The sequence below is a fragment of the Sinohyriopsis cumingii genome, chromosome 13, assembly GCF_028554795.1.
Source record: "Sinohyriopsis cumingii isolate HCF-2022 chromosome 13, ASM2855479v2, whole genome shotgun sequence".
Taxonomy (NCBI): domain Eukaryota; kingdom Metazoa; phylum Mollusca; class Bivalvia; order Unionida; family Unionidae; genus Sinohyriopsis; species Sinohyriopsis cumingii.
Window position 1 is genome coordinate 53,570,920 of NC_142973.1, and position 11,752 is coordinate 53,582,671.

Below are 11,752 nucleotides of genomic sequence, written 5' to 3' on the forward strand. Positions count from 1 at the left end.
GTATTTACTTGTAACTCATCAATTAGAGGTTGTTTTTTTTTGCGAATCGATGAATGAATCTGAACCTTTAAAACTATATGAATCTGCATAATTTATTGAGAGAAATGTAATATTTCCTTAGTGAATCGCTTAGTTATTATTTATGAGTTGTGTAGGATGAAAATATAATTTGTAACAGTGACAGTTCGTTAGTACAATAAGCAATTAATGAAAGTATATTTAAAACATTTGACATGACAATCCGAGCAAACCCGGTTCAAATCATTTCTTCGCTATCAACCTATTTATTTTTACCACAATTTATTTTCCTTGTTCCTTAAACGAAATAATGTGTTTAGGACAATTGTCATTTTACAAGAAACGAATAAAATAAAATGAGTATGTTTATCTTGATTTTGTGAAGAAACGTTTAACGCAACGAAAGTTTGTATAAGGGCAATCAATCCTAGAAGATTTAGTTATAAAACTAAGAAGAAAAAGAAAGATATTAAAAAGATTTAAAATGACTACTTGACTATCGCTAACCATTGAAATCCTATAGCAAACTGAAATGACGGAAGTAGTATATTACATGACCTTTGACTTTTTGTGATTTTGTTTCAGCTGGTATTTTTAGCTGGCATATTCAGATAAATTATTGTACGTCATACATAATTGCCTGTTTTATCAAATAAGAAATGATGAAACATTACGATATGAGTAGTGAAAGGGGTGAGATTAGCGTCAATGGGAATTAGCATTACAAACACCCCCTGGGCGAGATTAGCGTCAATGGAAATTTAACATTAACCACCCTGGGCGAGATTAGCGTCAATGGAAATTTAACATGGGCAAAAAACCCTGGGTAAGATTAGCGTCAATGGAATTTAACATTGGAGAAAGGAAAAAAAAGGAAATATTGAGATTAGCATCAAAGGCATTCGAACAATGGAAAAAAAAATATCGATTCTAGGGACAAAGGCAATTGAACATGGGGAATAGAGTTTGGGTCTGTCTAGGGACAAGGGGAATTGAACATGGGAATAGAGTTTGGTTTTGTCTAGGGCAAAGGGGAATTGAACATGTTAGAAAAAAAAAACTACTTTAGGGACAAGGGGAATTGAACATGGGATTTTTTTTTTTAAAAATTTTTTATAAAGGGGTAGGCAATTGAAAAGTCATTCTCTTTTCGAGAAATATGGCTGGCCCTGAAAAGGGCCTTTGGCTTCTTCTTCTTCTTCTGCTTCTAATTTCTTCTTTTTCTCCACCAACTTCTTATTTTCTCACCTACACTCTTTTTCTTCTTTTTTCTCCTCCTCTTCTTTCTTCTCTTCCTCCTCCTCTTCTTTCTTCCTCTTCTCATTTTCTTCTTCTTTTTCAATTTTTTCATTCCATTTTCGTATTCTTATCCTTTCCTCTTCATCCTCCTTCTCCTCCTTTATTTCCTTCATCACACCACTTATCATGTCCTTTGCTTTTCTTAAGTTGTTAATCTCCATTTTTACTCTATGCGGACTATAAGAATAGTGGTCTTCATTGAGTCGTACTAGCATTTGTTCTATCATGCCCAAATTGTCAAGGACGTCTTGCAATGTTTGAAATTTATCGAGGTGGTTCGAAGCCATCTTCTCTGTAGAATGGTTTGAACGACGAATACTGTGGGTTCTTATACGAAAAGCATGGACGTGAAGGAAAACATCCCCCTAAAACATAAAAATGATATTACCTAGATCATGACCTAACATCGTGTGGACGTGAAAGAAAACATCCCCTACTTTTCTCATTTCATATAATATACTATCCACATAAGTGAAGCAACAATAAACAAACCCCAAATCTACTATTTACACACGCAAATCATTAAAACAAAATCCATAATCTACTATCCACACAATCGTACGTGAGCGGTTACAAAACCCAAACTATACTCTCCACATACGCTAAGAAACAATAAACAAAATCCATAATCTACTATCCACACAATCGTACGTGAGCGGTTACAAAACCCAAACTATACTCTCCACATACGCTAAGAAACAATAAACAAAATCCATAATCTACTATCCACACAATCGTACGTGAGCGGTTACAAAACCCAAACTATACTCTCCACATACGCTAAGAAACAATAAAGAAACCCATAATCTACCATTCACACAAACTTACGTGAGCAGTTACAAACACAAACACACAAACACATACCCTCGCACTATGAAAAAAGAGTTAGTGTTTATATTCACACTACTCTACCTACACACACACACACACACACACACACACACATTGGCAAATTGATGGTTATTTCTTTTCTAGAGTATTGGGTAGCCCTGAAAAGGGCTGTTTTTTTTGGAACTTCATGGACACCTGGTTAATGGTGGCACCTTCCAGGCCTGGCGCCACATACACATCTTGTTCCCCAGTTGCTTTTTACTTTTTTGGGGGAGAGAGCAGAGGCAGGATATGTGGCTTCAGAATCCCAATTTTCGGTCTCTGGGATTCTGAAATTTCTTCTTTTTTCTCCTTTTCCTCCTCCTCTTCTTTGTATCTTCTCTCCTCTTCTTTGTATCTTCTTTCCTCCTCTTCTTTGTATCTTCTCTTCTCCTCTTCTTTATTTCTTCTTTCTTCCTCCTCTCTCATCCTTCCTTCTTCCACAATGGCCTCCTCGGCCAGTTCGTTCAACAGGCGCCTGAACATGAAGTTTCAACAGTTTCGCCAGTCTCGTGTTCATTCTGGTGTTGATCAATCAACAAGGGTAGCTGGACTGCCGAACGAGTTTCAATTTATACTAAAACTGCGGACGTGAAGGAAAACATCCCCCTAAAAAACATAAAATTGATCTTACCTAGATCATGACCAAAAAACAACGCGCGGACCTAAAAGAAACACTCACTCACTTTTTTATACTACCCATTCCTATTCTAAAAAATTTTTTCATTAATCACTCCAATATACTATTCACATACGCAAAGCAATTCAATCAAACCCCCCCAAATCTACTCTCCCCACACCTCAAACAGCCAAAACAAACATGATCTTAATCTACTATCCACACCAACGTACGTGAGATGTTACAAACACAAACACACAAACACATACCCTCACACTATAAAAAAGAGTTAGTGTTTATATTCACACTACTCTACCTACACACATTGGCAAATTGATTATTTCTTTTCTAGAGTATTGGGGTAGCCCTGAAAAGGGCTGGGTTTTTTTTGTTTGCTATGGCAATCTTTTAGTTTCTAAGAATGCGATGTCCTCTGAGGATAGACTTTCTGGCGATAGGTCTGCTTCTTCGGAAAGAGAAGAAGAACTCTTTGGTGTCGATACGACAATCGACAAAGCCTCTCTCAGGCTCAGGTTCCTGCTGCTGTTGCTGCTGCTGTTGTTGTTGTTGCTGCTGTCTCTGAAGTCTGTACTTCTCTGTCCATTCTTCTTTCTCCCTGTTCACTTCTTCTCTGAAGAGTTCTTCTATCAAGTCTTCAGTGACTTTTAGCATTCTCACATTCTCTATCTCTTCTGGCTTCGGTATCAGACTGTGTCTGACCCTATGCAAATTCACGTAGGCTTCGTTTAGCTTAGCTAGTTTGGAGCACATCTTCGTAGGAGGATGAGTCGACAATCGATGGTTAGACTGGAAACAACCCGGTTCTTAAAGTCAAAGCGCGGACGTGAAGGAAAACATCCCTCCACGGTTTTCGAGCCGCAATGTTCAATGAGTGTCATGGGAGGGATAGTAAGAAGTCAAAGAGCATGAATCAAACATTCTTATAGCCAAACAAATCACAAAGGCATTTTTTTCAAAACACATCATTTTTTATTCAAAAATCACTTAACACTAACCAACAACTCTAACATTTTTTAACAATAATCCAACAATATAACATCAAACATTTTTTTCAATTTACACTCTACTTTAAACAGGGTTGGCAAAGTTGTGAATGAAATTGTGATTTCCACTGTTGCAAGTCATTGAGTCATGGATGGACACTACGTTTCCTAGCTTAAGACAACAAAATAAGCATACTAGTCAAAAAATCAACGATTTACTTTCTCATCGTTTCTAGAAAAATCACGATCAAAATAAGTCACTAAATGTTCTTTTGCTGATAATAAGTGATCAATTTCGATCTCGACTTTCTCTTTGAATTTGTCAAAGAGGGTTTTGATGTAATGGATGTCTCGAGTCGTTAATGGAGGACAGAAATGTTCACGGAAGTCTTTATACCACCAACGTAACACGTCTTTTTTAAACAGACTCCAAGCTTCGTCCAGATATTCGTTGAATTTTTCTTCTTGACTGATGTTTTGACATCCATAGTAATCATGCTTCATCCATGTCGTAATTGTGTCTGCCAGGTATGTAGCACAGTAGGAGACCAATTGCTGTTCTTGTTCTGGCCATCTCGACTTGATCACGATGTCCTTTTCGTCTTTGTGTTGGGATTCTCATTCCACGGTCTCCTCACATTCCATCTTCAAAGCTTCTCCACTAGGTAAAGAGGGATAACAGTCTTCCATGGCTTCTAGTAATCTAGAATGACTTCTCTCAAACTGTTGATTTCTATGGTATTATCGAATTCTGCATACAGGATGACGTTCAACGTTACATCATCATCACCGATTCTGTTTCCGAACTGAATTTCCACACGAATCTGGCCGGATTTTATAGGGTGGAAATGTCCCTCGTCGCTGCCTTGGTCTGGAGTGAAATCAAAAGCCCACAAAGCATGGCCTCCGTCATAATCGTCGTACGTAATGCCGTGACTGGTGTTGGTTCCTAACTGTCCCGTGGCTTCGTACAAGGACAAGTACGATCTCAAGTAATTCTTCTTCTCAAAGTCAGGTTCGAAAGGTCGGGTACACAAGGTCTTGCCATCGCGACTGACTTCAAACTTGGACACGTTGAAGTGATGAAAGTTGAAAGGATTTTTAGTGATAGCTCCGTTGAAGGCTTCATTCGAGACCATACTAAGGATCAAACGTTTGGGTAGCTGTCCTTGGAACAGATGATCTTCGATCATGGATCGCTGTCCCCTAGGAATGGTGAAAGTTTTCACTTCTACGCGTCTGATCGGATACTTGGCGGCCGTTCTGCTCAACGTCTGACTGATGTCGTTACCTACTTTAGTTAACACTTCCACACGACGTACGTAGAGTCTGGCTTCTTGGATTTTGGTTTTGTACTCGCCAGCATCAGCCAATAAATGGAAAGCGGTACTGCTCCGATTCAGTCTCAGGCGGACATCCACCCCGTTCAGCAAATATTTTTCTTGCAACCACATGTCCAAATGCAAACGATCCATCAGTTCTAAACTTTGGTTGGGTCCTATGATTCTCTTTCTTCGTTCTACAAATCCCTCATTGGTGGTTGTTTTTGATTTGGGGTCAGCTTCAAGACCTGTTTTATCAAATTCGCCCGCTTCGTCAGGTTCCCATAGCACGCAGGCATTGAGATGAGTGTTCTTGGCGTCTATTCCGTACGTCAAGAGATTTTCCAGGTAGGTGCGGTAAGGGTAAGTGTCCATGCTGCTGCTAACCAGTTTGTTGTTCAAGTACAAGTCAACTGAGCTGAACAAGGAATGCATGAAATTGTTGACGGGAGCTACTGGCTCAGTGTCTATAGCATTTCCATCCTTATCTAGAACTTAGACTTTCAGGTACAAGTAACTGCTATTCAGATCGATGTAATCTTCGGGCTGTCCCTTGATTTCAAACTCGATGGGAGCGGAATCGGTCAATGAGGAGACGGGATGAAATTCCACCCTTGGGATTCTTGCATGGTCATCATGGTGGGGGGCATGGCAAACAGATCCAGTTCCGTCTTGGAACAGGCGCAAGACTCTCGGTGCATCATTTTTTTGTTGTAGTGTCTCAATAATCGAAAACGTCTAAGTCTCGAACGGTTCTTCTTTTCTTGGCCTTTTTAGCTTGAAGTCTGGTGAAAGGGTGTTTTCTTCGTCGTCTCTTTCTGCCTTGTCCTTGCTGAATGCTTGACTCGGTAGCGTGCAGGGCATTTATAGGTGTGTCTTGTCGGCCCAAAAGGTCTTTACCCGTTTGCAGCAAGACATTTTTGCCTGCCCTCATGAAGGCTTCTTTAGGGTTTTGTTTGTCGATGATGACATTTTGGAGAAATTCTTTGCCTTGTGTCAGTGCCGCATCTTTCAAGGCGTGCAATCAGTGTGTCACCATCGGTTTCAACACCGGGGCCACCGAACGAAAGGCCGATTTTAACATATCTCCTAAACCGTGTCCTCGCTGTCGTGCAACCCCTCGATACACTGGATACATGACTTACGAGTCGTGAGAGAACCGTTTTCGAAAATGGAGTTTCACCGTGACTTTTCCTTTGGTGAATGGAATATTTTGTCCCAAATCTCCTTTTATAGCAATGTTGACCGTGTCCAAATACGACTTGCTGAGAGGCAAATAATGAGGATGCACAAATTCCCGGTGGACGTGATAGGTGTTTCCACCTTCCTGGTCACTGGTCGTGGTACTATCCACTTTGAAAGGAATGACACGCAGTAACGGTACAGAGGTGTGTCCCACCACGTTATACTCCACCACATCGGAGTACACGAACATCAAATTCAGTCCTTGGTTCAGTTCTACAGGGAATCGAAAAAACTTGTAAAATTCCGTAATGCTGTTGATCTTCGGTTTAACATTTGGAGCCATTTTTGTGTCTCCACCTAAAATATCAAACAAGTCACGATTAAAACTGATGGACAACGTTTGGGTATCCTGAAATTTCATCAGTAAGCGACGAGCCACTTTATGGTACTCCAGGGTGACACGTTTTTTGACTCTGTTCAGGGCTTTGCCAAAGGAGAACTCGAACCTGGAAGTAATGGTGTCCACCAAATGTTGGCCACTAAAATAAAACCCTGCCGGAATTTTCAAGATGTAGATATTGAAGGGTGAATTGTTGGATGGTCTTGTGTCCCCTGAAAACCCGATGTCATTCATGGCTTCTTGTAATTGTTGGTTCATGATTTCGACCTCAAAAGTGTTTTGCTTTTCGGTGATGTTTTGGATTTGTGTAGGGTGAATCATTTCTACTAAAGCCACTTCCCAATGGGCTTCGTGATCTAACTGGATGGCTTGAGGTAATTTAGCCGTGTAACAGCACAACGTGTTGTGGGGAAACACCTCTATGGAACTGTCACTGGGTAAGGTTAAGTAAAATTGGTTTTCGTGACTTATAATTCCAGAGTTCTGTGGCTGTCCGAGGGGTTAGTGGATGTCAGAGGCGTGTCTCAGCCCAAAATGGGGTTCTCGTTGTGGTTGTTGTTAGAGTGGTGACTGGCACTGGCACGGGATACAAGGTTCCCGTGGTTCCCGTTCGAGGAGAATTTCAGGCAGGGATTGGGAAGCAGGTAACCGATGCAACTGCTCAATAAAATGGTCCACAATTGTTTGTCTCCTTGTTGCAAACTCAAATTGGCAATGGCTGCCCCGATGACACAATACACCACGAAGATTTGGCAGAAAAAGACGATTTGCGTTTTAGGCACACGTTCTCCACACCACACCCACAAGGGTTGTTTTTGTAAATCTTGCACAGAAGAACTAGGTGAAGGAGGAGTGGTCGACGTAGCTGCGTCTGTGTGAAAGGGCATGATGGTCACTTCTTTTTATAGTCGATGACTTGCGAAGCGTCGATCCAAGAATCAAAACTGGGCGGATATCCTTTCCAACGTACTTTGACTTCTTTGACACGTTGTTTGCCCACTTTACGGGTTCTGCGTTCGAGAATGCTTTCGATGTCGTACACGTCGTCTTCTTTTTTGGTCACACGTTGTAACTCGGGCAAATAAAACGTTCATTTGAGCACTTCTCCGTTCATGTCTTCCAATTTATAGACGGCAGGATGACGGCCATGCACTCGTCCAGTGACGCGAAACAATTCAGTCGTCCAGTTAGGTAAGTAACCTTTGTCGAAAGTGCGTTTGGTTTTGCCAATGCGCACCCAATCTCCTACGGCCAACTCTCCACTTTTCTTGGGGACAGCCCTCGTCGGGGACGTACCGAACAGGCGCTCAAACACCAACACTTCGTTGTCGGGAGTCACGTCTTGCGGGGCACGTCCGATGCTTCGATGGTAAGATTGGTTGTACGCTTGCACCAGGTGCGGTAAGATGTCGATGTACTTCAGAGTGTGGTGATGCGTAAAATATTTCCACATGCGTTCTTTCAAAGTGCGTTGAAAACGTTCCACGATGCTGGCTTTGGTTTCGGGATTCTCGGTGGTAAAAAAATGAATGTCACGTTTCTTTAATTCTTTTTGGAAAGCTTGGTTCAGAAATTCGGTGCCTTTGTCCGTTTGCCATCGAAGAGGGTGACGACCGCTTTGTTTCAACACCCGTTGCAGGGCTCGCACTAACTCGCTGCTCGATTTGGAAGTCAAGGGCACGATCCAGGCAAATTTGGAAAAGACGTCGATGACACAAAACAAATATTTGTAGCCACGATTGTAGCTGGCCAAATGAGAGACATCGGCTAAATCGGCTTGCCATTGATGATCGATGCCTTCCACTCGGGTGCGACTTCTGGCAAACTTGCGTCGAATGGGTTTGTGTAAAGTGTAGGTAGCTTGTTCTTGTAACCATCGTTGCACTTGAGGTAAACGGACACTTTTCAGTCGCGTTTTGGCAGCACGATACAATTTTTGATCTCCTGCGTAACCTGCAGGATGCGAGGGATCGTAGTAAATGCTGGCTAAGACTTTTTCCATTTTTTGTGTTGGTTGGTGTGTTAATAAGGCACCCACTCTTGGAAGATGCTACTCTTTTTCTCTTGGGGTACTTTCTTGGATTGCAATGCTTTGCGTGTGCGACCAGCAATAGGTGTTGAAGAGGAGGATATCTGAGCGGGGGATATCGGTTCTTGTTTCACTTCTGTCTTCACTTCTGTCTTCACTTTCTTTTACTCTTGTGATGAAGAAGGGGTGGCCATCATCTTTTTAATCCATCCAAGTCTGGAGGTAGGTGGTGTTGTTAACTTGCGTACTTTTTCTGGTGGAGTTTGAAACCCTTCTTCTTCTTCTTCTCCTTTTTCTGTCTTGGTCACTGGTAGTGGTGGTACTGGTACTGGTACTGGTGATGGTGCTGAACTTTTCATCAAGGTCTTAAAATCTTTCAGAGTGGGTAGAGCTGTTTCGTCTAAAGCTTTCTGGTGAAAGAGTTGCAGTCGTTGCAAGAGTTGACCGTACTTTTGCGATTTTTCTGTTTCGGACAAATCTTGGCTATCCATTAAGGACTGCAATTCGTGTTGTAACTGGGACATCTCGCTCAAATGGGGATTGGGAGGTAAATGCGGGGTGCGTTGTTCTTGCCACCGATGGTATTCCATCCATCGTTTGTAAGGCACTAAAGCTAGTTTTCGTCCTTTAATAGGGTTGTCAGGGGTCAATTCTGAGATCTTGGGACTTCCGAGGGCCTTTTTATCTTGCTTCCACCACACCAGTCCTCCCAACATGGTTCCCAAGACTCCTTTCAGTATGGGGCCTAACAAGAGAGGCAAAATGCCTCCACGTTGGACCAACATCTTCTTCTTTTGACGAATGGGAATTTTCTTTCGAACCATTTGGCGAAGAACGTGACGATGTTTGCTTAAGCATTGTTTCTGGTGTTTGGACAAAGGGATCGTGCCTTTCAAAACGTTCAAACAACATTCGCACACGGTATCGATGACCTCTTTGGAGGCCGATTGAATGAGTTTTTTTCGTAGAGGTGAAGAAGCTTTGGACAGGACAGATAACATGTCCCCATGTTTGACTAAACGTGGTGGTAGTCCTTTTCTTTTCTTTCGTTGGGGTTTTCTGGAGGGTGACATCTTTGAGTCTTCAGGAGCACCAAAAAAAACACTGATACCCCCGACTTGGTCACAGGTCTTTTTTATACTGGAACGCGTCGCCACTGATTGTCTTTACGGCGTATCAGTTTGAGGACAGGCATGACACGTCGTGGAGGGGTACGCAACGGACTAAATCGAGCCAGTTCTTGCTTGGACAAATCCAGTAAACTTTGTAACATACCCGATCTTTCATGGACTTTGATTTTGGGAGAAGGTACTTTGTGAGCAGCAGCCACTGCCACTAAATTGGAGGGTCCTGCCACTGGGGAAGTTCTTTTTGGGGTCATCAACGGAGAAGTTCTTGGTGTGATCAACGTCTCCAAGTACTCTTCAGTTCTTGGTGTCATCAACGGAGAAGTGGATGAACGTGAGGCTGCCGTAGATGCGGTCACCGCCGTGGCAGGTCGTGGTTTGCGGGTGGAAGGTTGCTTCCTGGCCGAAGTGCCTCTCTTGCGACTAGTTTTCTTCTGTAGACTTTTCTTTTTCTGGGGGCTTCTTTTCTTTTCCCGGGGTGGTGTCTGGTAAGAGGAGGGTCCCGCCACTGGAGAAGTTCTTCTTGGGGACCTGGTCTTTTTCTTTTTCTTCTTGGGGCTTCGTTGGACTTTTTTCTTGGGGATAACTTTGGGGGCATTAGGATCCCATCTTAAGAGTGAGCGAATGATGACCCCTCCTAGAGTACCACTCCCTCCAGGTTTCAAAATGATTTGTTTTTTGGTTTGAGTGTCGATGCGGGGATCGGTCAGTTGGACCAAAGCGACTTTGTTTCGATCGAAAAAGCGTTTGGTTTGATGAGGAATCTGAATGATTCCTTGGAGTATTTGACGTGCCGTCACCGTGAACCATCGTAAGACTTCTTTGAGACTAGCTTCTAAGACACGAGCTCGTATTTGTGGATTTTTTTCTCGACTGATGCCATACAAGGCACGAATCAATTTGACTGCAAGATGCCACTGAAGGGACGTCATGTTCGCACTGTGAGTGAGACAGACGAAAAAGAGTCTGAGGTTTTTATAGATTTTTTTTATGTGGAGTGAAATGAAGTCGAGGACGGAGACGTGTACAGGACAGGCCCTCCGTCTTGGCACCAGTGGTGAAACAAGTGGGTACGAAATCCCAAATCCTCGGGGGTCGTAGGTTTCAAATCGACGAGTAAATAGGCGTGTGGAGTTTGAGTGGCATCGTCGTACGCCTGAGTCAGCCAAGGCGTTCCTAACTGTTTGGCTAAGACTTGCACTTGCGATTTATCTCGAGGGCTTTTAAACAAGACCACGTAATGCGCATTGAGACTGATGGTGCGATGGGCTTTACTTTGTTGAAACAAATTTTGGGTGATGTAAACTACACTGGCATTACGGTGATGCCCTTTGCACGTGAACCACAGTTTAATTTCTTCTTCGTCTTCTCCTAACATGTCGTCGAAAATGACCAAATGGGTTTGACGGGAGTCAGAGACGATGCCATCGTCTTCTTTAGGAATGCCTTCCACAAACACGATGGAATCGCCTTGACTTTCTCGCAAGAGGCTGTACGCCGATTGCCACTCTTTGTAACACCACACGATCCGCTGAGGTGGTCGATCGATCAAATGATGTTTATGTTCGATCAAACGTTTGACAAATTCGGTTTTGCCTGAACCGCTAGGTCCAGCAATGAGCATGTTAAAGGGATGGCGAAGATACAAAGCCTCCCAACTGGCACGATCTAAGTGTTCGTCGATGACTTTGACAGTAGAGGAAGAGGGAGCAGAGACAGCAGAGGTAGCCATAGTGTGAGAAATGTCACTTGTGACACGAAAACAAACAAGAAAAGAGTTTATATACTTTTTTTCAGAACACGTTTATTCAATGTTTCAAACATGAATACAAAAGACAAAAATACATAAAAGTCAAAGGCTTAAGTATAAGGATGAAAG